The sequence below is a fragment of the Falco cherrug genome, chromosome 9 (genome assembly GCF_023634085.1).
Source record: "Falco cherrug isolate bFalChe1 chromosome 9, bFalChe1.pri, whole genome shotgun sequence".
Lineage (NCBI taxonomy): Eukaryota > Metazoa > Chordata > Aves > Falconiformes > Falconidae > Falco > Falco cherrug.
Genome location: NC_073705.1, coordinates 56,944,959 through 56,971,472, shown reverse-complemented (window position 1 = coordinate 56,971,472; position 26,514 = coordinate 56,944,959). Strand labels below are relative to the sequence as shown.

Here is a 26,514-nt window from a genome sequence, read left to right as displayed (position 1 = left end):
TCTGCTTACTGAATGAGCAACCCCCCGCTTCGAGTGGGGACAACGGGCAGCCACACTGCTCGTGTTATTCCAAATGGTGATGGAGAGATCCAGACGTGGCCCATCTGTTATGTGTTATTAAGCTGTTCACTTCACAGAGGAGAGAATGTTTCCGTGTCTCTCCTGTGATGTTCACGTGAAGAGCTGAGTTTTTTAAAGCTGTTCAATGTTTTCCTTTACGGAGTGGACGCTAACAATTGAGAAATCCCACGAAGTCATGCACTTTGTGTTCCCAAAACAGCGGGGCTGCCAGCGTGTGTCGGTGTGATGAGGGCTGGCCTGGGCTCACGTGTAGCTGCACGTGCCGCCCGCTCCGCATGCCGTCGTGGCTCATGGTGGCCCTGCCACCTGCTTGCACATCAGCCCTGCTCCGGTGAGGCACCACCCCAGCACCTCCCTCCTCCCCGTACCTGCGGTGCATCGAATGGGGCAGAACGGGGCAGGATGGGTAGAGCCACCCTGCCGTCAGTGTGGCTGGGCTGCGGGCGGGCAGGCTTGTGTGTGCGGCTCTGCTCGCCTGGGAAGGCGATGGCTGATCCCAGCGGGGGTCGGGCTCGTTCCCCACGGTGTCCCCTCAGCTGACCGTGCCTCACGTTGAACCGCCTTGCAGTGGCAGTCAGCTGGGCTGAGGTTCGGGTGCTGAACAGGGGTCTCTGCCTCATGGCGTGGTTAGAGATGGGTGGTACAGAAAGTTTTGAGAAGCAAAGGAGGAGTTTGTAGCCAGAGGACTTTAATTTTGCATTGAGTATAAGGAGAGCACAATCAGATGTAATCAAGAGAGGGCTAGAAGTTGTTCGGAGATAACGTCCCGTCTTTCCCTCTGGAAGTATTAAGAGTTTTATGATTGATTTCAGGGGAAGCAGCACTGGAGGCTAAAATGAAAGTAAGTTGTGGAAGATGCAGTAGGTCAAAGATGAGATGATTTAAAGGATCAGTGAACGGAGAGTTGCTAAGAATACAGCATGCCAGAGATGGAGTGAAGTGTCAGGTAGTCTGATGGGATGCTCATGCAGATGCCATGTCTCCGTTGATGACAGCAGTGGCAGGGTGATGAGTGATTTGGCAGAAACTGGTTGGAGAGCAGCTCTGCAGGAAAAGAACTTGTGCCTGGAACTGGTGGAGGCTTGAGTGACAGTGAAGCCTTGACACTGCGGCTGCTTGGGGAGCGGCTGGAGGCACACCATGCCAGTCTGGGTGAGGGTCTTAGCCTTGGTGTGGGGCAGGAGGACGTTGCCAGAGGGAGGAAGGGGATGCCTTTTTCTCCATCTCCATTGGGAGCAGAATGAGCAATAGCTGATTTAATAAACAGAAGGGAAATAGTGGTTGAACGTTGTAGGAGACTTCCCAGTGGCATGGACAGCTGGCTCCATGGGACAAGCTTCCCAGGATGCTGTGCAGGGAGCAGTGCTGCTGAGGGTGCTTTGTCCACAGCCGGCACAGTCGCTGGCTTCTGGACGATGTTCTGTTGTCCTGGGAAATCACCTCTGTGGAAGACTCATCTGTCGAGCTGGAAGCCTGCTTAAAGCCTGGCTTCTCCTTCTGTAGAGCTTGCCAGGATCACCAGCTGAGAAAGTGCATTTCTTGGTAACATTAATTAATTTCACAGCATGCCAATAAAGTTTCATTTTTTATCTGGGGGACTAGAGCGATCTCTCCAGGAGTGCCGTGCCGGCGTGGCGCTGTGCCAGGCCTGTCAGCCGAGGAAGACGCGGCGTAACAGCCGCTCCCGCGTTGGGTCTGGGCTGGCTCATAGCCTTGGCCCCTTTCCTCTTATTTTGCTTCATCTTGACTTGGGAGGGTTTTCTACCCTGCTTAACCAGAAACCCAGCTATTTCGGTGCAAAACTAAATCCCTTACTGTGTTTGCAGAACTCTTAGCTTAGTAGAAACCTTGCCTGGTTTTGAAACCCCAATAATCATATTCCGATAGCCCAGTAGTAGAGAGCGTAATTCACTGATGCAGATTTATGGCATTTTTTTGTGCTTGCATTGACTGGTAATCTGTTAAATTTTTTTTCAGTTATTTAGTATTTATTACATACCACATTCTTTCTATACAACCTTTTTTTTACTGTTTTTGAGGGGATGCTGACAAAGCTGTTGGATTACGTTGATTATGAGATGTATGTTGCTTCACCTCTTCAAGTCTTCTGTAGTGTTGGGTCAGTCTCACCATGTCAGCATGTTTCCCTTCAGAGTTGGGAGGCCACGTAACCAGCAGTCCCTAATGACTCCTGATTTGCAATTAATAGTGTTGCTGGACATGGTCCCCCCACCTAGAAAGACAAACCACTCTAGAAGTATATCTACCACCTTAATGCTTTTCCCTAAAATGATTATTATTGCATTCATAGAAACTGATTTGCACTGAAAATTGTTTCTTAAGAATTCTCGATCACCTCAGTTAAAAAAAAGAGGAGTAATTTCCGCACCCTTCAGAAATGCATTGGCACAAATATCAGTGTAGCAAAGCCTTTGGTTTCCTCCACGCGTGATGCAGGCTGCCTGGCAGTCAGGCTGTTCTGTGAACAAATTCTGCAATTTCCCCTTTCACAACACACACATTACGTTAAATTTTGATTCACATCTCTGACATCTAGAAAATTGCCCCTTAACAAAAGGAGCGTAATAGTCGTGCTATGAAATACAGGCATGGTCTGGCCACATTTTGGATAACTCTACCCTATTCTTTAGAAAATTGGTTTTATTACTGGTAATTGGGCTAAAAGGAAGACTATTTAATCCTGGCCAGCCAACTTTCTGGGACATCAAGTTCTAATAGGCAGATACAAACTGGTCTTAATAGATGAGTCTGACATCATCTGGCTGCTTATTAACTATTAAACCTTGTTTCAGTAATTCTCTTGGCAACTGTGTGTGTGTTGCCATAGTTTCTTTGTTAACAGAGCAAGACATTAATGCATTTTGAGTACTTCTTGCCCAAAGGACATGAAAAAAACCACCTTATGTTTAAAGATACAGACTCAAACCTGTTGGAAGAAGTAGGCAGAGCTACCTTGCCACCTGAGGACAACATCACTTCCCCATGGCTCTGCATTTGTTGGCATGCAGGACATAGGTCTGCACAGCTGTGAAAAGGCTGAAAATCCCCCTGAGGTGGGCTGCGCTTTGCAAACCTTGTTGGACAGAAATCTTGAAAAATGCATATTGCATATTTAGGCAAACATTGACTAGACCACCACAGCAGAGGTTTGTTCCCCAACACCGTCAGGCATGTTTGGCTGTGGACACTTGGGGACACTCGAGAACAGGCTCCTCAGGGGCTGGGCAGGGCAGGGTGCTGCGGGCATCCCGGGGGGCTCAGGCAGGAGGGGGGCTGGGGAGCACTGGGGGGGCTCTGTGCCTGGCTCAGGGACCATTCCCCATTTTTCGCTTGTGCTGCCCTGGAGGGAGAAGAACCCAAATTAGCCGTACCCTTTTCACCCCCTCCTCCTTTGTTGCCCTGCGGCATCTCCTCCAGAGTGCCTCGCTGGAGGGGACTGTGCGTGTCGGTGAGTGGCCTGGAGCCAAGACCTGCGCCGCCGCACAGAGCTTTTTGAGGACTTTCAATAAGCAGAAGTAGCGTATGTGTCTTGTCTTATCCGCTTCCTTGGGACAGATCAAACTGGAAGGATGAATAGGCTGGAATAAATTCACATCTTCTCAGATGACAGTCTTCAGATTCAGCCTGAGCTCACTTAGGGAAAAATCTGTGGGAGAGCTGTACAGTAGTAAAAGGCTTTTGTAAGTAATTACAGGCTTAAGGGAAGTTGTAGCATTGGATAGTGACAAGTGGTATTTATTCCATATTTTGTTCAATATTGTAAATTACATACTTATTAAAAAAAAGAGAATGGGCAGATACAGAGCTGCACAAAGCTTCTGAACCTGAGTCCCCAGGAGCTCAGAGAGCACTTGGGTCTTTGGATGCACGCGTGAGTGCAGAGTCTGCTTACAGCCCTTCTCCAAGAGAAAGGTCAAAGTGAGCAGGTCTGCGTGGAATCTGCGGCGGGGTCACGACAAGGAGGGCCAGCTGGTGGGTGTTAGGTGAGTGCTGTCCCCCCCGACACCGGCTGGACCAGCACCTCATCCTGCACCGGGGATATGCCATCCCCAGCATTGCTGCTCCCCCACTCTTACAGGTGAAATCAGCCAGCAATTAACATGGCAGTTTTAAAAAGGGAAAAAAACCCCAACCCCTACGTATATGCAAAGTTAGCCTTTGTTTACTTGAAGTGGATGGGAACTGCCTTTTGGGAAGAGTTTCCTGTTTGGAGATGATTCAGTCAGCATTTAGTTCTGTTACCCTTAGAGATGCTTTATAGAATTTCCAAGCAGGTAGCTAAGACATCTGTATTGTTTAGAAAAAGAAAAAAAAAAAGGCTGAAATGTTGCTTTGCTGGGATGCTGGATGATATTTATAGAGGAGACAGGCTCATTTGCTGGGCAGATGTGCATGCAAGAGCAAAAGTGTGCAATTTCAGCGTCAGCAAACAGGCTGCATGCTTATGTGCAGTGTTTTGTCTTACTGTAGAAGGGGAGAAAACACTCACAGCAGTAACATTCTCTGGTGTTCAGAGGAATGCTGGTTTAATACCAACATCTGGTTTAATATGTTTCTGTTTCTTTTAGAATTCCTTCTCACACTTTTAAAATATTTAATTATGCAGATGGATCGTGAATGATAAAGCCTAGTGAGTGATGAAGAGAAGGGGAAAAGCACGATTCATTCAGACTTTTGTGGTTTGTTGTGATTACCAGTGCAAGTCGCATGACAGGTTTCGTTCTGTGCTTGGATAAGTGCAGTACTAGCTCAAGAGCTCATGTCTTAAAATACCTCATGGAAGGGCAGCACTCTTAAGAGGAGGTAAAAGGCAAGAAAAAATCTGGAATTTTTGGAAATGCAGAACTCCTTTTTTTCAGTATTCTTTTTCTCCGTGGCCCCATAAGTATCTTTTGTGCTGAAATGAGGCTGTGGTGAGACAATGATTTTAAAGCTGAAAGGGACAAACTAGGCTGTGTTCTTGCAGCTTTTCCAGTAAGGTTATACATCCGTGGGACTGTCAGACAGTGGCACTCCATTCATACCACGTGCAGGAGAGTTGGCCCCTCCTTTGGCAATGAATTCTTTCCTCCCAGTGATCAATGATGGTGCAGATACATATATTCTCCATTATATGGAGATATATATATCCATTATAATACCTTTTGTAATGTGTCTGGATATTACTAAGCTAATTTGGGAAACATTTAGTCTTTCTCTCTCTATTTCTTCATCAAAAGGAAAGAGATTTTGAGATCTTTTTCCCCAGGAGACAGGAAAGTAGTATTTGCCTTTTGGGAATAAGGAGAGAACACTTTCTGTTCATTAAATCTAACTGGAAAGTGCTCAAGATGTCAGGTATGAAAACGGAGGCTGAGAGAAGGGAAAGGTTTTGATTTTATTCAATTGACTGCATCATCTTTCAGATTTTTTTTTCGATTTGATAATTAAGGGACTATCTAAACAACCTATTCTCAGTGCTGTGCAATAGTACAGTGCTTGCATGGTATGCACAGCAGAAGATGTGGTGCAGCCTTAGGGAATGGGACAACGTACAAGGAGATGCAGGAGGGATTTGTGGCAGTGTTACAAGCAGGTGAGAGGACTAGAAAGTGTGTCACCTTCCCTCAGTGGAGAAGATTTTAGTGGCAGAAATAGCCCAGAAATAGTTCAGATTGTCTTTTTTAGGGATGAAACCCACCCTCTTTTTCTTGGGGGGAATTTACACTAGTTTGAGTGAAGGCAGGACTTCATGGGCACTTTGACTGTCTATTATGACACTTCATAGGAGATTATTCCTTCATATATTTATTTGACTGCTTTTGGCATCAGTTACATGCTGGGTTTGTTTTTTTCATATTGTTGGGTGTGAGTCTCGGCTGCGTCATGTGCTCTTCTGGCAGGCAAAGACTTTGAAGAGTCTTTCTGGTGTTCTCCAAAGTATTAAGGGATCATATGAAATGTATGAGTGAGGTGACCTCTCCTGAAAGCTTGCGGTCATAAATCTTGTAGATGCCATCTGAATGAAGTGTGTTGCAGGGTGTGATCTGTGTCGGCACTGTCCTTGCTGCATCCCCACAGACCAGTGTGAGGTGGTCTGCTCTCTGGACCCCTCTGCAGTTCGTGATCTCTCGTGTGTAAGGCCATTGCTAGACACGAGCAACAAAGCTGTTGCCTTTCAGCACATACACAAAGCTGCAGTATATATACCTTGTGTTCTTTATTAAAAGGTCACTTTGTTCTCCAGTAGAAGTAGTTCCTTCCCTTCCCACCCACCCCCTACCCCCTGGAAAAAAAATGGAAAAACTATTTACTAAGATTCGTTGGATCAATTTTGATCAAGAATATACAGCTGTCCACTGGTGGACAGGTACATTTCCTTAGATCTCAGAAATGGTCCAGCACCATTGGACCAGTATTTATTTGGCTGAAAAGCTGTATTGAATACTGGGGTTTTTTGTTCTACTATGTGAGGTATAAGTCAGATGTAGAATCTGTAGAATACAGCAGATACCTTTGTGTTTACTGGAGTCACAGTTTCAGAATAGGCAATGATACCTTAATGTTAATATTCATATCTATATTAACTAATACTATATATTCACATATACATTCTGAGCATTAAGAGCATCATTATTTCCCAGTTGATTGGTATTCATAGAACATTTCTTTATACCAGACTTGTTCTGAGATGCTCGAATACCCTCCACTTGATTCTGCCTGTTACAAATAGTGGTGACGGGCCTCCACTGCACGAGGGAGCAGAGATGCCATGGCCTTTGTGTCTGCCTGAGCCTGGTCCCGAAGGCGACTCGAGGCTGGCCAGCACTGCTGTAGCTCTGCATTGCTCTGGTAGCTCTGAAAACGTGTGGGGTGGCTCGTGGGTCAGTGTGCTGTAATGAGATGGAGTAGTAGTACCTGCCACGTGGTCTCCGTCATGAAGTACCCACATGGAGACTGTTCTGCAGGAGGAAGAGAGTCTTCCACTGTCTGAGGTCTGCTTTTGTCTCCTGTGAGTCACCGAGCTTTGCACGTGGCAGTGCTGGGCATGTTTGGTACCAGACCAACTGTGGCTAGCAGGGCAAATACCTTTATGGTAAGCAGGAGTGAGTCTTAAATAATTATTAGACAAGAAAGGGGCTAATTTGATAATGACTAGTTTGACTAGCTCTCTTTGCAGTAAGGTTGGAAATAAGTGTCACCTGCTGTGATGGAGAGCCGTTTCTATAAGAACACCATAGTTACTTATCTCAGACTGCACAATGATCTTTTCCAACTTTCTCTTGCTGGTGTAGAAAAGTGGAAGGGATTTTACATGAATTAATACATCTTCATCAGTGTGTTTCCAGCAGCAGCTGAGTTACCAGTTTATACAAGATTTGAGTGGAAGGAAAGAAATGTGAATGTGTAAGTGAAATAAAACAGTAGAAGGGGAATAACATATAGGTAGGGGAATGGGGCAGACGAGAGAGGACAGTGTAAGGTCAGGATCTGGCTAAACCTATGTTTTCCTTTTGTGTGTGATTATATGATCATGTCATCTGATGATTTCCATGATGTGAGTTCTCTGCTTTGAGAAATGACAGAAATACAGTTTTTATGTTTTCCAGAAAGAAAAGGCTGGTGTCTTCTTAACAGGCATGAATTTTTGCAGTCGACTGAAGTCGTGTTCTGGGCAGTACATAATGAGACTGACCTGGAGGATTTGCACTCAGTCCTTTATCAACAATGTAGAAATAATTGCAAATGAGTTGCTTCTTAAAAGGATTTGGTTTTGAAGCTCTTTTTGTGCCTGTGTGGGAGACGATGGAAATGCCAGTCTCTCTACTGGCAGGAGGCGCTATCTTTTGGGTAACCTGATTCATGTTTGCCACTCGGTTTGAGGCATGTCGTTGTCCAGGCAGTGGGGTCTTTAGCTGGAGCAGAAGGCAGCCGGGAAACCTGGGGCTGGTGGTGGGGCAGAAGAAGGTCTGTGGTAACTGATGTCTGGGGAGATGCCGGCTCTCCCCGGCATTCACCCCAGGCGCTGGGGCTCGTGGAGCCTCTGTGCAAGTTCAAACCATGCCATTAGCAGTCTGCTAGCTGAGTGCTGCAGTGAGTAAGCACAATTTCCTTCCCAGCTGCCCAGAACACTTGATGCGTGCAAAGGAAAGAGTGGATGTATTTTTGAGATGTAGATTTGCTGACATGTGAAGTGGGAGTCTGGAGATCCAAAAATAGCGGCTATGTTTTCTGAACGGAGAGGAACCTCCATGGGATGTGAGCGGGGTAATGCTGTCATCCCTCCTGGGGTTCCCAGCCCTGCAGGTCCCCATCTTTTGTGCAGCGTTGGGCTGGTGGGGATGCTCGTGCCCCGCCATGGAGAGGGGGAGGCATGTGAAGGGAGGGAGGTGGCCAGGCTGGTGGGCAGCGCCATGCTTTCTGCTGGGGAGAGTTTTCTGTCATTCCTATCTGCCTGCTCTTTCAGAAATAGCTCTGTGGTGGGGAGGAGCAGAAGGGAACCTGGCAGACTGATTCAGAACGGACCGGACCTCTCAGAGAGGGTTTCTCTGTGCTGGGCAGAGCTGCCAGCTGGAGCTGTTCTGTTCTGTTTCCAAAATGATACCCATCCACAAGTTCTGAACCTTTGCTGAAGAAAAGACCAGCCAAGATATGAAAAGTATTGGAATTCTAGTAACGAAATGTTTCCTCGCTGACCTCAAGAGAAAGCTGCCACCCCACTCGATGAGGACGTGCATGCACACATCCACACACATGGTGGGCACTCGGTGGGGTAGGCTCTATGGGGCAGCCCAGCAACAAACAGGCCTGGGTGTCCCAAAGGATGGCACTGTTGAGATGTACAGATCAGCTGTTAGGAGGGATGCTGGGATCTATACTTGAAAATAAGAGGCCATGTTACTAGGACATTTTTTTTCTTTCTTTTAAGCGCTATTGAAAGAGATTTTTTTTGTAGGCAATATAATCTTGGGGGAAAAAGTAAAATCCTGGTGGCACAAGTGCTAGAAAGCAGGTCAGCTGCGAGCAGGAGAAGCAGGCACGGCAGGCTGAAGCACAGCACAGAAGTCTGCTGCTGCTCTCCTCATTCCCTGCACAGAGCGGGGAGCTGAGCCGTGGCCAGGATCCAGGTGTCTGTAGGGCTGCTTCAGCGGTCCCCGTGCCTTCGGCTGCCTGTGCCAGAGCTCCCACCACCTTCAGCAGGAGCGGGGCAGGAGAGCGGTGCCTGCTCTGCTCCTCCTGCACGTCTGTCTTGTCTGGGCCACGTAGGAGCCGTTTGCCTGCGATTCCTCACTGGGCTTTGTCCTGGTGTGGGTCAGTCCGTGCCCATCCAGCTGCTCTGCGTGCAGCAAGGCTAGGTAGAGACAGAGCTGTGGGTTTCCTGCTGGAAAATACATTTCTGGTTGTGCCCCCGTCCCTGCGGTTGTGATGGGCCTGGAGCACAACCCTGCTCACCCTGTGCGTGCGGCGGTTCGGGGGGGGGGGGGGGGGGGGGGGGAGGGCCTCCCCTCCCCCCCAGAGCTTCCCAGGTGCCGGCTTTCATCAGCCTTGCAGTTGTTTATAAAAGCTTGGGAGTTGGCACACTAACACAGGGCTAGGTGGCTGGGTCTTGCTTGGCTCTTACCACACTTCCCTGAGTGGGTGATGGTAGTTAAAACTGTTACTCTATTCAAAGAAAAATACTCGGAAAATTGGGCTTTTCTGATCCTAGCAGTTCTCTTCCAGTTTCTTTTTTTTGCTCTGACGAGTCAGGTAGTACTGAAATACCAGTAATGAGCAGACTGAACAAAGATGTTAATAAAGAAGTTGATGTCATTAAAAAAAAAGTTATAGAAACCCATTTGTAATGTATTGCAAAATATTGTCATTCTTTTTGGAAGTGACAGAAGGAAACCCAGAGTTTGGCTTCATACCTTTAATCAGTGATATCTTGATAGAAATTTAGTGAAGTATTTCTTTTTGCAGACTCTTAAAACGGGTCAGCAGTTTCTCAGAAAGCAGGATTTCCTAACACCGTTCCCAAATGTGCGTTTTTAGTACCATAATCATACAGCCTGATGTTGTAACAAATACATTCATCAGCTCTTGAGAATATGCAAATTTCGCCTTGCTTTTCTTAGTGGCTTCAGTCTTGCAGATGTTTGTTCACAGGAGCTGTAGTTCCTGGGTCAGGAGGCTCCTCAGCTTCTGCAGAAGTGTCTGGTGAGCTTTCAGGAGTAAAGTCATAGAATCACAGAACGGTTTGGGTTGGAAGGTCCCTTTAGAGACCACCCAGTCCCACCCCCCTGCCCTGGGCAGGGCCCCCTCCCCCCAGCCCAGGCTGCTCCCAGCCCCATCCAGCCTGGCCTTGAGCACTGCCAGGGATGGGGCACCCACAGCTGCTCTGGGCAGCCTGGGCCAGCGCCTCGCCGCCCTCACGGGGAACAATTTCTGCCTCACAGCTCATCTGCATCTCCCCTCTCTCAGCTTAAAACAACAACAACAAAAGTAGCCTCTGCAGGCTCTGCAGCTCCTGCCCCCGGGCAGCACGGCCACATGCATGCTGCTTGCTGTCCCTTGCCTGCTGGCACCACGCCGCCGTCAGTGCAGCTGCACAGGGTGCTCAGTGCCATCCCAGCCTGCCCGCTCCTGAGGGCAGCTGCTGGCAGTACTGCTGTGTCCGCTGGGTGGGCAGAAGAGCCAGCATAAGGTCTAGGAGTGCCCACAGAAACACTGTGTGGAGAGTGACATCAGTACAAAGATGAGCAGCACTTTTCTGGACTGAAGTCTTAAGCAGTTGGTACAGAAGTGTGCTGGGACACTGGAGTGTAGGGATGTGGTGGAAGCAGGAGCTGGTCAGTCATTTCACCCTCTCTTTCCGTAAACCCAGAGGCCACAGCCAATGACTTCGTCTGTGTGGTGATTCCTGTGCTGTTTTCCTATTAGCTTTCTCTGTTAGTGACCACAGAATCACAGACTTGTTGAGGTGGGACCTACAGAGATCGTCTGGTCCAAGCCCCTGCTCAGGCAAGGGTTGCCTGGAGCCAGTTGCCCAGGACATGGCCAGATAGCTTTTGAATATCCCCAAGGATGGAGAGTCCACCTCCCTGGGTGACATGTGTTGTCTCTGGGAAAGCTGTCTGAACTGGTTCAGGGACCTGATCTGGGGTAAGAATACTTGCCTGCAAAGGAGTGGAGGGAAACAAGTGGATAGCAACTTGACATCCATGGTGCCACTGAGAAAAGGGTACGTAGGACCGCAGCCTCCAGAGTCAGACATGATCCAACCTTTCCCCTGTGTCCCCCCTCCCACCTCGAGGGCACAGACAGACGTGAGGCAGTAGTTTCATCCCTGTAATCCCAGCTCTGTGCCAGGAAAGGCATGAACTGAAGTTTTCCCTTCCACGTGTCAATGCATGAACCAGCATCATGGAGCTTGCTGTGGGTCAGCAGCCCGACAGCGCCGTCTGGGAGAGGACGACTAGATCCTCCTGCCCTCCCGACAGGCAGTTCCCCGGCTGCAGCCAGGAGCCAGCGTGGCTGCCACGGGTGGCTGCTGTAGATGCCATGGCTGGGTGGCTCTGGGGAGATCACAGACAGTTGGCGGAGATGCCCAGACATGCCTCGGCAAGCTCCTTAGGTGCTGGCCTGACGTTCTTCCTTGTCTGAGTTCTGTTCCTTTCGCTTACACTATAGCACAGCCAGTAACATGCACCAAAACTTACCATCTTGGGTTCAAACAGCATGATAAGTTACAGTGCAATGTGCTTAATGACAGATCAGCTAATGTCTAACCTGATTGAGTGCTGTGCCCTTTTTGCATTCAATACCAAGTCACAGATGGAGGAATTTATTTTCTTTATTGCTTGTAGTTTTAAATGAAGCTTTTGTTTTGTCTATCCTTTAGCATAATCCATTTCGAAGGATATAAGCTATATTTCAGTTTGGTTCCCGGTTTGATCTTCTTGAAACTGGGGTCAATGGTGAAACACTTTGAAAGCCCAGGAAATGGAGCGTTCAGTATTTATCTTTTGAGGTATTTTCATTTTACCCAGCAAACATTATTGGCTTGTTGTAAATTCACAGGAGCAAGTTGTCTGCACAGAGTCAGTGCTGCGCAGTATGGCTTCTAGAACATTTTGTTTTCAGTTTAGACAACACTGAAAAAGTTGAGCTCAGCCCTACAGGAGTCCTAATTAGCTCCCTCAGCGTATGTGCACCAAAATCATTAAACGTGTGCTGTTGGGTTTAGCTAAGGAAGAAGGAATATCAAGTGCCACCTGATTGCACGTAATTAAGTTTAAAACATGAAGAGTTAATCCTGCTGTGTATTAGAATTTGTGCTATTTCAGTGTGAACTTTATATTTCTCAATCTAAAAGTACTAAGTAAAGTTAGTATGAATTAGTGTAAGCTGTTTGCTATTGAGCTGAACAATTGGTTTGAATTGAATACTGGAGTAAGATTGTGAGCAGTACTATTATTAGCAGCCATTTTCCTGAGTTGGTAATGATCGCTTCGACCCACTACAGGAATAAATGATGCAGTAATTAATCCACTGCATATGGCAGGGCAGGTTTTATTCCATGATCAGCATCTCTCTTACTTGGTGTAAATCATAAACAAATAGGTTCCCATTGCGAAATGTTACACTCAAAGGACCTGGTTGTGCTGTGGATTCTCTGCCAGGCTTGCGCCTGTGGACCCTGCTGAAAGCAGCCAACATTAAGTTGTGTGAGTCTCACCTAAGGCAGATCCCCGGTGCTTAACAAAACTGAACGCACAGCTTGTGCTTTTAGATGCAGTGAGATGGGCACTGTCCAGAGCTTTACCAGGAAAATCATTGTCTCATTGAAGTCAGGCAGAAAGACTCCTGTTGGTTCTGCTGTGCCAAAACATCCCCAAGCTCTGCCATTGCCATGGTGAACAGAGTTGAATTTGGACCTTCGAATACGCAAACAACGGTTCATGGGCCTCTTCTCGTTATTTCTGCTCTTTATCCATCTGGGAGCTGCAGGCACCGACCCGCAAGCAGCAAGCTGTCCAGTCCGCGTACAATTACGCTCTGACATCTTTGCACAATTTCTGTTGAGAATAAGACCCCTCTGTGCTCGCTCCTGTCTCTGTGACACACAGTGCAAGGCATGAATAGGCTTTTCAACAAGCAATGCAAAGAGAGAGTCAGTTCAATTCACTTTGTATCAGAGATGGAGCCAGGAATAGAGCACAGGGCTGGTGGCTGTCTGTGTCCTCAGTAACATCTGCATGGTGCTGTGGTCCCCTCCATCCCTCTTTCCTTTACACAGGTTTCATTTACTCCCTTCACTGCATGCTGGGCTTAGATCTTGATTTTGCTCTTTATCATCAATCCCAGTGATGGTATGTTAAAGATTTCTTGCTTTGTTCTTGGTTCCGTGTGCCGTTTATTTCCTCGTAGTTGAATCCTGTTTCCTGGAGGCTGGAGATACCAGTGTGATTTCCATGGAATCAAATGCTGGCAAGTGCCACCTCCGCCTGTGCAAAGCGTAGCAGGAACAGAAGGCATGAACAGGGCCCTTGTTCTGTGGTTCCCAGCAAGGAAAAATTGATGTGGACCCAATAGACAGCATCCTGGGCATATTATGGCTAACAGCTTGCTGGGAACAGTCCTTAGCAAATAGCATTTAATTTGGAAGTGTGTAAAAACAGAAAATTAAATGTGCCAGGAAAAAAAAATATTAAAAAGTCATGTTACAGTCTGTTTATTTTGGGGGCATGTAGGTAAAGAAAAAGAAAGAAGACCACAACCTGCTCCCCCCTCCAAGGCAGATGAAAAACCTTGTGGACAAGGGTGGTGATGGTTAGGCTCCAGATGGGAGGGAGTTTTCTGAAGCTGAGGTAGTAACGTTGGAAAACTTGGGTCATATCCTTTGCAGTTATTGTTACAGCTTTGCTCATGGTTTGTGGGCATACCAGGCAAAAGTACGTCTATTAATTTTGTTGCTGGGTACGGTTTCTTAAAAATGTAAAGCCAGGGCACATTGTGAAGACTGTAGGTTTAGCATGATGGAGCAGCATGAAAAATGCAGATGGTTTAAATTTGGCCCATCCTCATGTGGAGCAGAGCTCAAAAATGGAAACGGGGGGGGGTGGTGGTGGTGGTGGGGTGGCGGCACATGAAGTATATGTTAATTCTTCTATGGGATGAGGATGACCTATTTCTGTAAGTCATTCTCGATTGCCAACTCGAGGCAATGAAAATGTATTTTCTGAACGGTGAATAATTTAGCAACTTTAAAGTGATTAACATAGAGAAGAAGATATAACAGTAAAGGTAATGTGCTTTTGGAGCAAAATATCTTCCTGTGCAGGAGGGCAGCATGAATCCTTTGCATCCTTTACATTCTCTGATTTCTCTCAAAGCAGGTTCCTACTGGAAGAAGACAGGAGGTTTAGGCTTGTGCTCATCCTCAGGACAAAGGTGGATTAAAGACCTGAGGCTTTGAAGCAGTTTGTGGTGCCAGACACTGAAAGGTGGCTTTGTCGCTGTTCAACTTTTGTTTAAATTGTGGATTAAAATGATTTAAAGAATTAACTTTCACTGTTTCCCTTGTACAGTCAAAACCACACGGTGAGCTAAGTTTATGAAAATAAGCAGACTTTATTTCTGACATAAAACATTTATTTCTTACACTGCAAGTTTGGGACACTAGGTGAAACTATTACTGTGGCTTAAATGTGAAAAAAAAAAAAAAAGCTATCCTTCTTATATTAGACAGGACTTTAAAATGGTTAATGCTTTAAAACTGTGCCAGAAAGCCACAGCTCATCCTGCTGTTAATGCATTTAATGTATGTTTTATTGGCATATACAGTGCAAAGCCTTACCGGCCCGCATGCAACACTGAGTCTAACAGTTCAGTACAGACTAAGGGGCCTGCACCACTGTCTTTGATTGCCATGCTTTATAGTAATTTCTAATAAGGTAATTAAGTTTGGTTGACAGGTTTGCCTCCCCACAGAGCAATAAAAACTGGCATTAATTATTTTCCTAGTCATCTTTATAAGAGAACCCCAGAAAAAATTGCTCCTATATATACCCAGGAGTAAGGTAAAAGGCAGTGGCTTGCAGGTCCCTGTGATATTTAATTTTGCCCAGGCACCCTGGGCTGCATGATGCTGATCTTTCCCCTTTTTTCTCAGAGCCTTATCCATCCTAGGCCATGCTGGAGTGGATGCCAGGAAAAAAAAATCCAGTAAAATTGTTGTTGAAGAGGTTGCCTTAAGAACAACTGATTCTGGTCCTCCTGGTTGGTAGGACCTCTCTTGCATGTCAGCAGGAAAAGGCGTTGGTGGTGTCCTCAAGACAGAAATCGAAGAAATGCCAGTTTTCTGGCAGGTCTTAAGACACATCCTCCTTCCACTTAAATACTGTTTTGCATAAGCTTAGCTGCAAACCCTACTGGCATGCCCATGTTTTCAGAATTCATCAAGCCTTGTGGGACGGGCTTAAATATTTTACCGTTCAGATACAGCTCAAGGGTGCAGTGCAAGTTTTCTTCACAAGTGTGGAGGCTGAGGAATGCTGCAATATCCATTTTTTATGAGGTGGCAGATCTGATGAGGAAGGTTGCAATGAAGTGGCAAGCCACCATGCCATTTCAGCATCTGCAGTGGCTGACAGGTTCTGCACCGCTGTGGCTCCCACGGTGAGCCAGCCCTTCTCTGCCTAGCTCAGCACCCCAGCTCTTCCAGGGACGCAAAGAGCCAAGGACTTGGGCATTTTTCATTTCCACTTGTTACGTGTTCCTGGTGTTACGGCTGATTTTAAAATACAAAGATGTCCTTGCATAAAAAACCCCTTGGATTAGTGTACTTTTAATTCTTAGTTTTCATTCTTCAGTAATCGTAATGAGGGCACTGTACCCGAGAGATGTTCTGCTGAACTGCTGTGTGTGCACTGCTTTGTAGGGAGCTGGGGGGCTGCCCTCGCCTGGCGTGCATTGCAGCCAGCAGCGCTCGGGGAGCAGGGAGCCCCACAGTGCAGCCCCTGGGGGTTTAGTTTGCTGGTGGTGGTGGCCAGTCTGAGAGCAGAGAGGTGGTATCCTGGGCAGCAGTGTCCTCACATGCCAGTATAAAATTTAAGATGGTGTGGCTGCTGGACTAAGGTGACTTTTAGCAGACAGTAGTTCAGGGAGGGTTTCTCTGAGTGGACTGTGGTAGCATAAAGACTGTCTTGCTGGCTGCGTACAAAGCATTTATCTGGAGTTATGTTTAAGGACATGAAATGATTAATTGAGGTCCCATGAGGTTAGGCACACAACCCCATAAAGGGGAAAAAAACGCTGCATCAAAGGAATTCCTAATTAAATTTCTTTCTTAGACTTTTAAAAGATCCATCTCTTTCATATATATTTTAATTTAATTTTGGAGACGGTTATTGAACTTCTATGTCCCCAGTTTTATTGCAGATTTTAAAAATGTTTCCTCCTTTTCTTCTTCCTTGTAAGAGTCCCCTGGGGACTTTGGTTCAGCTAAAGTTAGTAGCTGCCTTCTCATAAAACTTGGAGGACTGGAGCTGGCTTACTATAGTAGTAGTAAGTTTCTTCCAGCAAACAGTGAATTTCTCTACTGGCTGACATTTATTTCTGATTACTAAAGGTTTCTGCATCCTCCTATGAGAATTCCTTAATCTTATTTGAACTGGCATTGCTCAGCAGACGTTACCACTGCAGAGCCAAAACATGTGGTACGTACATAAAAGATCAACATTTTTCCCATGGATGGAAGTGAACTGAGGCTGACAAAACCCAAACATTTCTGTGCTGAGCAAAATAGATTGTCAGCCTTCAGTTTGAATGGCAAAGATGCCCCAAACTTTGTTTTCAGCCTAGTTTTCAAGAAAACTTGGAACATTTCTTAGTGTTAATATTATTATTTTTTTAATTAGAGTGTTTTATATCAAAACCAGTTTGGATAGAAAGCTGTCTTTGAGCTGCAGTGAAAAGCAAAGCATCACATCTGCAGCACTGTGAGGGCTCTGGCACAGCTTGCTTTGCTGATAACTCAGTAACATCAAATAAGCATCAAATAAGCTGCCTTTGTAAGCAGGGCTGGAGAAGTGCTGAGGGGTCTGAAGTACTGGAGGAAAACTCGTCAGGCAGCATGGCAGGGGTGGCAGTGGTTTGGGATGGGTTGTGTTCCTGACAGTCACGGCAAATCTGCTTTTGCAAGCGTGGTGGCCAAAGCAGCTCTGGCACTTGGAGGGGTTGCAGCCTGGCACGCTGGGGGGCACTGCTCAGGGCTGGGGGGTTCACCTCCTGCGTGGTGGGGACACAGAACTGTGCGAAGTGTGGAGAAGATGGGGCTGGAGCTTCAGCAGCATTTTAGAGAAGCTGTGACAAATACTCAGTTTGGATATTTTACCTGAAATTCAGATTTTTTCAGAGGAGAAATGAAAACTTCATTTTGGGTCAAACATTTAATTTTGTGTAACTGTTTATTAAAATTAAAATGCAGAGGAGGTCTTATTGTGCAGAAAAGTACTGTCAAGGTCAGTTTTGAAAACATTCCAGAAGAGACACTTTCCCACCTCTCTATGCGCTGTAAAAAATTAAATTAAATGGGAGAAGGTAGCTCAATGTTTTGGTACAGCCAGCTTTACAATTTTTGTTGGAATAAATTTGTCTAAAACTGTTCAGCTTTGCTAAGGTTCTTTCTGTTCACCTTATGGTGTTTAGCAGTCACAGCCTAGCCCTGAACACAATACAATCTAAATATTGTATATGGCACCTAAAGTCATCCATTTATCATTTATAACATATGTTGCAAAAACATTAAGTAACATTTAGCAGATGTTTATTGCTAATGTTATGCTACTATAAACATGTGCTATAAAGATTTATTTTTTTTTTTGGTAAATCAATTTTAGTGACTTGAAATAAAATTTTCTAAGCTGTAGAACTGGGGAAAAACAAGCAACAAAACAAATAAAGGCTAGAGTACACATCCAATCTGTCAGCTTGATAAAAGATGGAAGCCAAATTTGGTGTTTAGTGAGATTGATTTTCTAATGCAAAATGCCATGCCTTCAAGGAAGGAATGCTGTAGTACATTTTAATGGTAATTTTTGCCATCTGCTTGGCCCATTAGAAACTCTTTATCTGGTTTTAGATTCCTACAGAAGAGGATGGACACTGAAAGGTAGGATGCCTTGCCTGAGCTTTCCCTCTGTGCCGCTGGCACCTTGGCTGTCCCTGGGGCCACACACACCTCTCCCATGCTTGCTGGCCTGCCCCACACTCCCCACATTACTATTGGTGGCTTTAACGTGGGCTCTGCCATCTCCTCCTCTCCGCAGTGCAGTGCGTGTGGAGACCCATAGCCCAGCGCTGGGAAGGACAGCATGGTCCATGGGCATTCCTCAGGGATGAAGCCTGGGGCTACCTGTGACACTGTCTCCTCTTCCAGCATCGGCGTATTTTGCAGGTCACTTGTGCCCCTAGACATGGTCCTACCTGTGTTGAGTGGCAAGATCACACTCTACTCTCAGTTAAACAGAAGAAAGAGGAAAGAGGAACAGTGAGGGGACTTTCTGTGTTCTGCCTGATCAGTCCTTTCATGTGCACAAATGCATATGTGGGGAGGGGGGTGTTTATATGTACATACACACTTCTGTGGAAGCCTTTTCTGCAAGCACATTACCTGGAAAACACAAAGCCCTTCAGTTAATGTGAGCACACACGGCCGTGGCTGCACTGCTCTCAAGGCATGACCCTGCTGTGATCTGAACTACAGCCGAAAAGCACTGTCCTTTATTTCTGCCAGCTGAGTGAATATCCTGAGCTCCTGCTGTGTGAACGCTTACTGGGTAAGCCCAGCTTGGCCGCTAGCCTGAGCTCAGGAGGAAGGCTGGTGGCAGGCAGTCCGGAGGGGAGCTGGTCTTGAGAAGTGAGGAGGTGATGGTGGGGAAATTTGGTTCGCTCTTTTTTTCCCCCATGCTACTGGAAACATCAAACTTTGTAATTATAATGGAGCTGTCCAAGAATTAAATGGCTCAACTGACCTTCCTGATCCTCTTGTTCTATTCTGGAATAAAGAGCAGGGAGAGATGCAGAAAAATAATTACTAGTGCTGCGATGGAAGAAGTGGTGATTATCCTTAGAGCCATCCAGGCAGCCGCACGCCTGAGCTGGCAGAGGTGGTGAGGGAAGAAGTCCCACAGAGCTGCAGCTCAGCCTGGTTTGGTCCAGTCCTCCTCCCAGTCTTCCTTTTTCACCACCAGCATGACTTCAGTTTATTTCCATGGTGCACAGCAGTGCTGTTGGGAGGCCCCAGTGGGTCCTGTCCCTGCAAGTCCTGTTTGCTCCATGTCGCGTACCCCCAGAGACCAGGCAAGCCGGGGAGATGTCACAGATGAGCTTACCTTTGTGTAGCACTGGCACGCGTGATCACAGGCACTTTAGGCTAAGCTTAAATCATGTGGCACAGAAAATTATGTGCCCACAAAGGCTTCTCCACTGGTCCCTGAAGAGGTGGAACTGGGGTCAGGCTAGCCCAGGAGGCTGGGCTGGTGTGAGATGGGGAGTGCTGGGGGGTGGCTGAGGACACCCTGCTGCTCGTGTCTGGAAGGGCAGTGCTGGGATCATGAGGGCTTCATGGTTTTCATGTTGTATTTAGCACTCAATTTATATGCCGTTCCTGAAGAGTTTGTGTGTCAGCTAATTATTTTTTTTTCTATCTATAGTTGAAAATACTAATTTGAAGATTTGAAAATGGGGAAAATCTTGGCTCGCCTTCACTTTATAATCAGCAAAGCTAATCTAGACTATCAGTAATGCTCAAATACCTACCCGAGCTGTCAGCTTTTTGCTTTTAGGACCTTGGTCCGAGGCTGGCTGTGAGGGGTGCCTCAGTGAGCATGGGTTCTTCCTCACTCTTCCTCCCAGGAGGAATTTTTCACTTGGCCGGCAGGAGAGGCACCAGGATTGCTGTGAGTCAGAGACTAACTTTCTCTGCCACATCAGCCTTTTCTTGCAGGGTCCTCCTGCATCAAAACCAGCACCTCGGCTGTTTTTGAAATGTGCATCTGGCCCAGGAGACAGGCCTTGGGTTTGTAACAACGAGACATCCAAAGAACAGGGATAAAAAAGGTGTGTTCCTGTCATTCCTGGTAGGGCTCTAATTAGCAGTCATTTCAGCCCAGATAAGATGATACTGTGATCAAACGGCTTCAGCTCTGCTCTACTTTAGACTTGGTGCACTGGAAGAGTTTGATTGTTTGCCAGGGAGATTTTATTCCAGCTGCTTATAAAGTTCTTCGTTTCTTAACATGATGGTTCTGCCCCAGAAAGCCTGCATTCGCTGTTCGTGGGAGCAGATAAATTTTGTGTCTGCAGTGGAGCATGGCTGCTTGAATTCCAGGCTGTGGCTCCTCAAGCTTTTCTGCAGGCAGAGCCTCCCAGGGTGGGAAGGTTCACTTTCAGTGGGCGTCTCTGCCACCGGCCAGCATGGCACCTGCCTCCTCCACTCACCCAAGTGGCTGTGGGAGTGGGACTCGGTGGACCCTGAGCTTCGGTCTCAGCAGAGCCGCACGGCCACTTTCTGCAGAGCCCTCCGTGTGGGCTGTCGGTGCCCACCCCAGCTGTGCTGGTGTTGGCTGGCCGAGGTTCCCAGCCCGGGGAGCCATGAGGCTGTGCGGCTGCCACCGGCTGATGAACGATGCACCTTGGCTTTGCTGCCAGGTCAGGAAACCTTTCCCTCAGCGGGCAGCCTGCCTGTACTGCGGTGGGGAAGGCTTCAGGGACTGAGGAGCAGTGATCCCTCTGGGGGCCAGCAGACCCCTGGGGACGAGGGAGCAAGGCACCACAGGCCCGGAGACCCCACTCCCACACTACCCCCGTCCGGGGACGGCTCCAAGGCTGGCCGAGCCCTGATGCTCTGCCTGAAGCATTTACATGGGAGGTGGGTTGAATCCCTACCTAACATTTGCAATACCACCACTCTGTAATTTGCTTAGAAGCTGTTTAACAAGCGATACAACCATAAAGTGGGTCATTTACCAGGGAGTTTTGCAGAGAGGCAGTACCCTTCTAGAAGGACTAGCCGGACATGTAGGAACACGGAGAAACAAAACCATCTTCAGTATTGGCCTCAGGGCATCAGTTACCCATTTTGGGTGCTCTGGAGGGGTCTCTGGTGAGCATTACATGCAGGATGCCCTCCTGCAGCCAGCCTGCAAAAACACGTGTCACCCTGGAGCTAAGGAAAGCTAATTGCTGTGAAAGCTGTGCAGCATATGTAAAGCCTTATTTGCCCATCAGCCTGCGTATGTGAAGCACATGCTTGTCTCCTGTGCTTTTGGCCAAGACCACCGTGAACTCATTTAGTGCTCGCTAACCTGCAGCAACGGAGAGCTCAGCCGGGTGCTTAATAAATAACCTGTTTGCCTGCCTGTGTTGTTATTGCAAGGTAACGTACTTTTCTCTGACAAAAATAGCATTTGTAAAAGCATACAGAGCAGAAGGTGCTGTGTTTTCCCCCGTGATCTCTAGTGCCTCCTGAGCTTGTTGATGGAGAAGCAGATGAATGTGATACGCTTGCACTCATTTGGCAGGGTTCCTGGCCAATGCAAGCAGTATTTTTGCACTAATTAGAAATGGTTTCTGGCCAATGCAAACATTTTTGTACCCAGTATCAATAACCCAGTCTTCCTAAAAAGACTTTGCAGTGGCTTTGCATGGTATATTTGATTCCTTATGGAGTTGCAGAGATTCACTATTAATCATACAATAACTCGCTGTTTTTACAAGACTTCAGAGTTGCTTCCTAATAGTATGTTTGAATCCTTAGTTTCTAAAGGGGTTCATTTATAGCACTGAGCTTGCATTGTACCTTTAATTTCTTTCATTATGTACCAGTATTCCCTGAATTCCTGGGTGGTTAATGCTCACTTGAGTTTCCTGGCAGTCATATTATACTGTATTTCCATTCTGTTCACCCATGTAATCTTCTCTGTGGATGTGAGTAGGCAAAAACAGATCAGCCCGAGATGTTGGAGACTGAACATACTGCGTGTGCTTTTTCCAGTGATAGAAAGGAAAGCAGCGGTTTCTTGCGCTGCATGGAGCCTTCCAGATAGAGAGAAATGGATGCCTTGCATTCAAAGGTTTCAGGCTTGGGGAGGACTGCTGATGTCGTTCCCCATTGCCCTTTGCTCCCTGTCACTGTCAAATACCTCTGCATTTCCCCCAGAGTTGCTTTACCTCAGGTCTTTAACCTCCCCAATCTTCCTGATCTTCCCAATTTACTCAGGTTCATCCTCCAGTTTGAAAGCTTTTCATATTGAGTCATACAATAGTTTGGACTGGAAGGGACCTTGAAGCCCACCCAGTCCCACCCCCATGCCCCGGGCAGGGCCCCCTCCCCCCAGCCCAGGCTGCTCCCAGCCCCATCCAGCCTGGCCTTGAGCACTGCCAGGGATGGGGCACCCACAGCTGCTCTGGGCAGCCTGGGCCAGCGCCTCGCCGCCCTCACAGAGTGCTCCCTGTCCCTCCTGTTGTCTTGCCTCTTTCTCTCCCCTGCTGTTTCTGTCAGGCTTGCCACTTTGGAATTTTCTGAGGTTTCTGTTTGGAATGATGCTTACCCTTGACAGGCTCTCTGCAGTACTTCCCTGGTCTGCCTGATCCCCTTGCTTAGGCCCTCCCTGTCGCTCTAAACACTGCTCCTAATCCCAACATCTGTTAATTCTGCCATGGTTCCTTTTCAGCATCTCCTGACTTCCCCAACCGCTCTCCCCTGTTGCAGGCCCCCAGCACCCCATGTTCCTGCAGGCTGCCTGGCACCCCGCACAGCCTGGCTGGCTGCCCTCTGTCCGTCCGCTGCCCTGTGGTTTGCAGAAGTGGCCTTTCCTTTCTGGCTGGAATCGATGTGTGTGATGACTTTTAAGTCTAAGCTGTAACTCTTCCTTGTGAGCTGAAGCTCTTGGCATTTTGTGGCAGCAAACTTGTGGTTACTGCGGCCACATATTAATGTTTCTACATCAATTAACATGGTACTTTCTTCCAAAGGTAGATTGCAGTAATATAATAGGTAGAGAAATGCTATTAATTATGCCAACATATAGAAATACATTGATAAAAAGTTGTACTAGCCCTACAAATTTGCTGTTACAAGACTCAAGAGAAGAATTTCATAGGTGTTTAGCTTTGTAGAGAGTCATTCTTGAAGTTAAAACTTCCCTTGTTTTATTGATGAAGCTGGAAAGCATGCAGATAGATAGTGAAAGGTTAACTCAGTCCTTAAAACATTAATTTTCTGTTTTCACCAGATTTGAGGATATGGATACCAGGTTTACTAACTGTGTCCATTTTTTCCTACTATTTGTCATTAATACCAGGTCCTGATGTTGAACCCTCACTGGGTGTCCACTGGGTGTCTAAAGTTTTATGGTAGTTTTATCTTGCCATACTTTTAGATCCCTTGTAAACAAATGCGGAATAAACAGCAAAAATAACCAAAACTTTCATAGTTTTAAGATAGCAAAGACAAAACCGTCATTTTTTTGCATCTTGCATTGAGGCATACTCATCCTTCTCTATAAAGAGCTTTTGCAGAGAAACATATTCTTCATTCTCTGTATTTCACTGGAAAATGGAAGCTGTGCATCCAGTCTGCTTTATCACACAGTACATTTTGTGACTACAATGAAATCTTAATTATAGAGATGTCAGTGCAGCACCTGGCACTCTCTTGTGAAGTGGGCTGGACTGGGCTGCATGAGGTTTGGTGAGGTCCAAGAGGCACGTGAAAGCCTGCCATCCTGCTTTTCATGTGTTACTGGAAATAGAGAACAAAAACACGCCGAACGAAGCAAATCCAGGTCACGATATTTTTTATGATTGTTTGCGATTCATGGTTTGTCACTTGGTGCCAGAGAGAGTAAGGAAGAGGCAGTTCTCTCTTGTGGCAAAGAGCAACATCTTATGTCCAGCAGTTCCACCTATGTGTGAAGGTGCTGTATTGATAATGAGCTGTTAGAGGAGTCAATAGGAGTAATTAGTGTTGTTTTTTCATGAGGAGCTAATGAAATACCCATTGAGGCATTTCAGCACAACAGATGGCATTGGATTGGGGTGTGACCAACATGTCAGTGTCCTTGTGTCACAATGCCATGCTCCCTTGTGTTTGTACATGGCAGGTGGGAAGAGGATAGGATGGAATGGAAGAGAATAGAATAGAACAGAACAGAACAGAATAGAACAGAATAGAACAGAATATTTCAGTTGGAAGGGACCTACAGTGATCATCTAGGCCAACTGCTTGACCAATTCAGGGCTGACCAAGTTAAAGCATGTTATTAAAGGCATTGTCCAAATGTCTTTCAATCCCTTACAGGCTTGGAGCATCAACTACCTCTCCAGGAACCTGTTCCAGTGTTTGAACACACTCCCAGTAAAGAAATGCTTCCTTAAAGCATTCCAGGTTTTCAGGTCCCTCTGCCCCTCCCACGGGTTCCTCCAGCTCAACCTCAAGCCAAAACCATTTCTGTGCTTACAGACTGTGACTGTCAAAACTGTGCCATGCTGAAGTCACAGTGGTGGGTGACTATGGTCCTGTGAATAGGCAACAGCTGTCATCTCCCCTCGCTGGGAGTGTGTGTCATGAAATCCTTCACTGATGTCTATGACTCAGGCTTATACCAGTCACCTCCAAATAATCAGCTCTTCTAGTTGCGGGTGAAAGACAGCTTTCTCTTGTCAGCTCACAGAAAGTGGAATCTCTGGAGCATACGTAATTGTTCCAGGCAGGTTCAGGATTTCTATTTTAGGGATAATCACATATTCTGTAGTGATATGTTGTCATTTTTAGAAATCCAGTGTGTTATGCACAAAAAGCAACATGCTGCTACTATGATTTTCTTCCTCAAATGTTGGAATTTGCTTTTTCTTTTAACTGGATTGCTTACTAATTCCTGAAGAAAATAATGAAACTGAAAAAAATCAGTCAGTGTTTGTCTAACACGATCTGAACTACACATCAGCAGAGCCCTGTATTTAATGTATTAAAACTGACATCTTTGCTGATCAGTTCAAGGGCCTGGTGAATATTCATATCTAGATTTGTTTCCTGACTGCTGACTAGAGCATGCTTTCTGGATCAGTTGTAGTCATGGATACATGGAAGTGGCACTTTTGGGTTTGTTTTCTCAGCAGCAATGCTTTTTTATACAATATTCCAAACACTACAATAAAGATTTGTCAAAAATGGTCCTCCTGGAGTGATCACAGATCACGAGAACATGCACATGGTTTAATTGCCAATAAAATGCTGTCCTTTAAAGGTGCTCACTATAGCTGTGTTTCCTCTTTGAGTATTTCTTAGTGATGGAAGTTCAGTTAATGGATTTGCTTGCATGTGAAAAAAATTGGATCCGTTGTTCCAAATGCTTCAGCATTGTGTGTGCTAATATTTTGATTTCAGGAAGAATATTTATGAACAAGATGTAGCCACAGTTCTGCATTGTTCACTGTAGTCTCTCTAATAGGGGTGGTAGGAAAAAATGGCTTTAGATGGTCCTTCCGGGGGTGGGTTTGTCAGACAGGAGGGAGCAGGTGACCACTTTGCAGCTCCTGCAGCATCTCAGATGAGCTGGACACTGGCCCCGGGCATTCCCTGTGTCCTTGCCAATATCTCGTGGCTTCTCAACCCAAGATCTGTCAAGTCCTGCTAAAAGAAAGCTGTTTGCCCGTGGAGAAGGGGAGTGATATGGAAATGACACACCACCAGTGTAGCTGAGTCTTTCCTCTGGAAGCATGGGAGGCCATCAGAAGAATGGGGTGGTACAGATTTTCCCGTGTGGTCTTTCCTGGAGTCTCCTGGAGCATCCTGGGGAGGAGATGGTGCATCTGCCCTCCAGCATTGCTTGTGGAGTGAACTCGGAGTGTAGGTAGATACGTGGTAGGAACTGGCCCAGACTGTTTTCAGTTTCGTTTGGCAAAGTTTTCTAAGTTCTCCTGCAGAAAATGTCCCACAAAAGTGACAACAACAATATTTTGGATACAAGCCTAGCACAAAAGGGTAATAGGAACTCCATGGACATGTGTGGGCTTTTGATTCATCCTCAGAGATGACAGATGTGCATTTATTTAAGATCTGGGAGTGGGACTCGGAATATATATAGTGAATTCTTTGCTCCCACTCTTCCTGTGTGATTCTGGTCTCCACTGTCAGTCAAACACAGGTCCAGTGCTCTCTGTTGACCATTACATGCATCATTCACCCTGCAAATCCCCAAACCCATGCCAAGCATTTCTTTCCATCCAGACTTCTGGGGAGCAGGTGCTGAGGGTCTCCGTGCAAGGTCAGGGTCTCATGGTAGAAATGTCAAGGGCTGACAGATGCAGGTGAGCAGGGTGCAGCTCAGTTCACCAGCCAGCTCCTACTAAATGTCTGGCCACTTTGAGAGCATGCTGGGCATG

The 26,514-nt window shown here is 46.6% G+C and overlaps 1 protein-coding gene across 1 annotated transcript in view; it reads left to right on the top strand.

Moving 5' to 3' along the window:
* STK32C (serine/threonine kinase 32C) overlaps positions 1-26,514 on the top strand; it is a 96,782-nt gene that overhangs the window by 22,982 nt on the left and 47,286 nt on the right. The gene's annotated exons all lie outside the window — the stretch shown is intronic.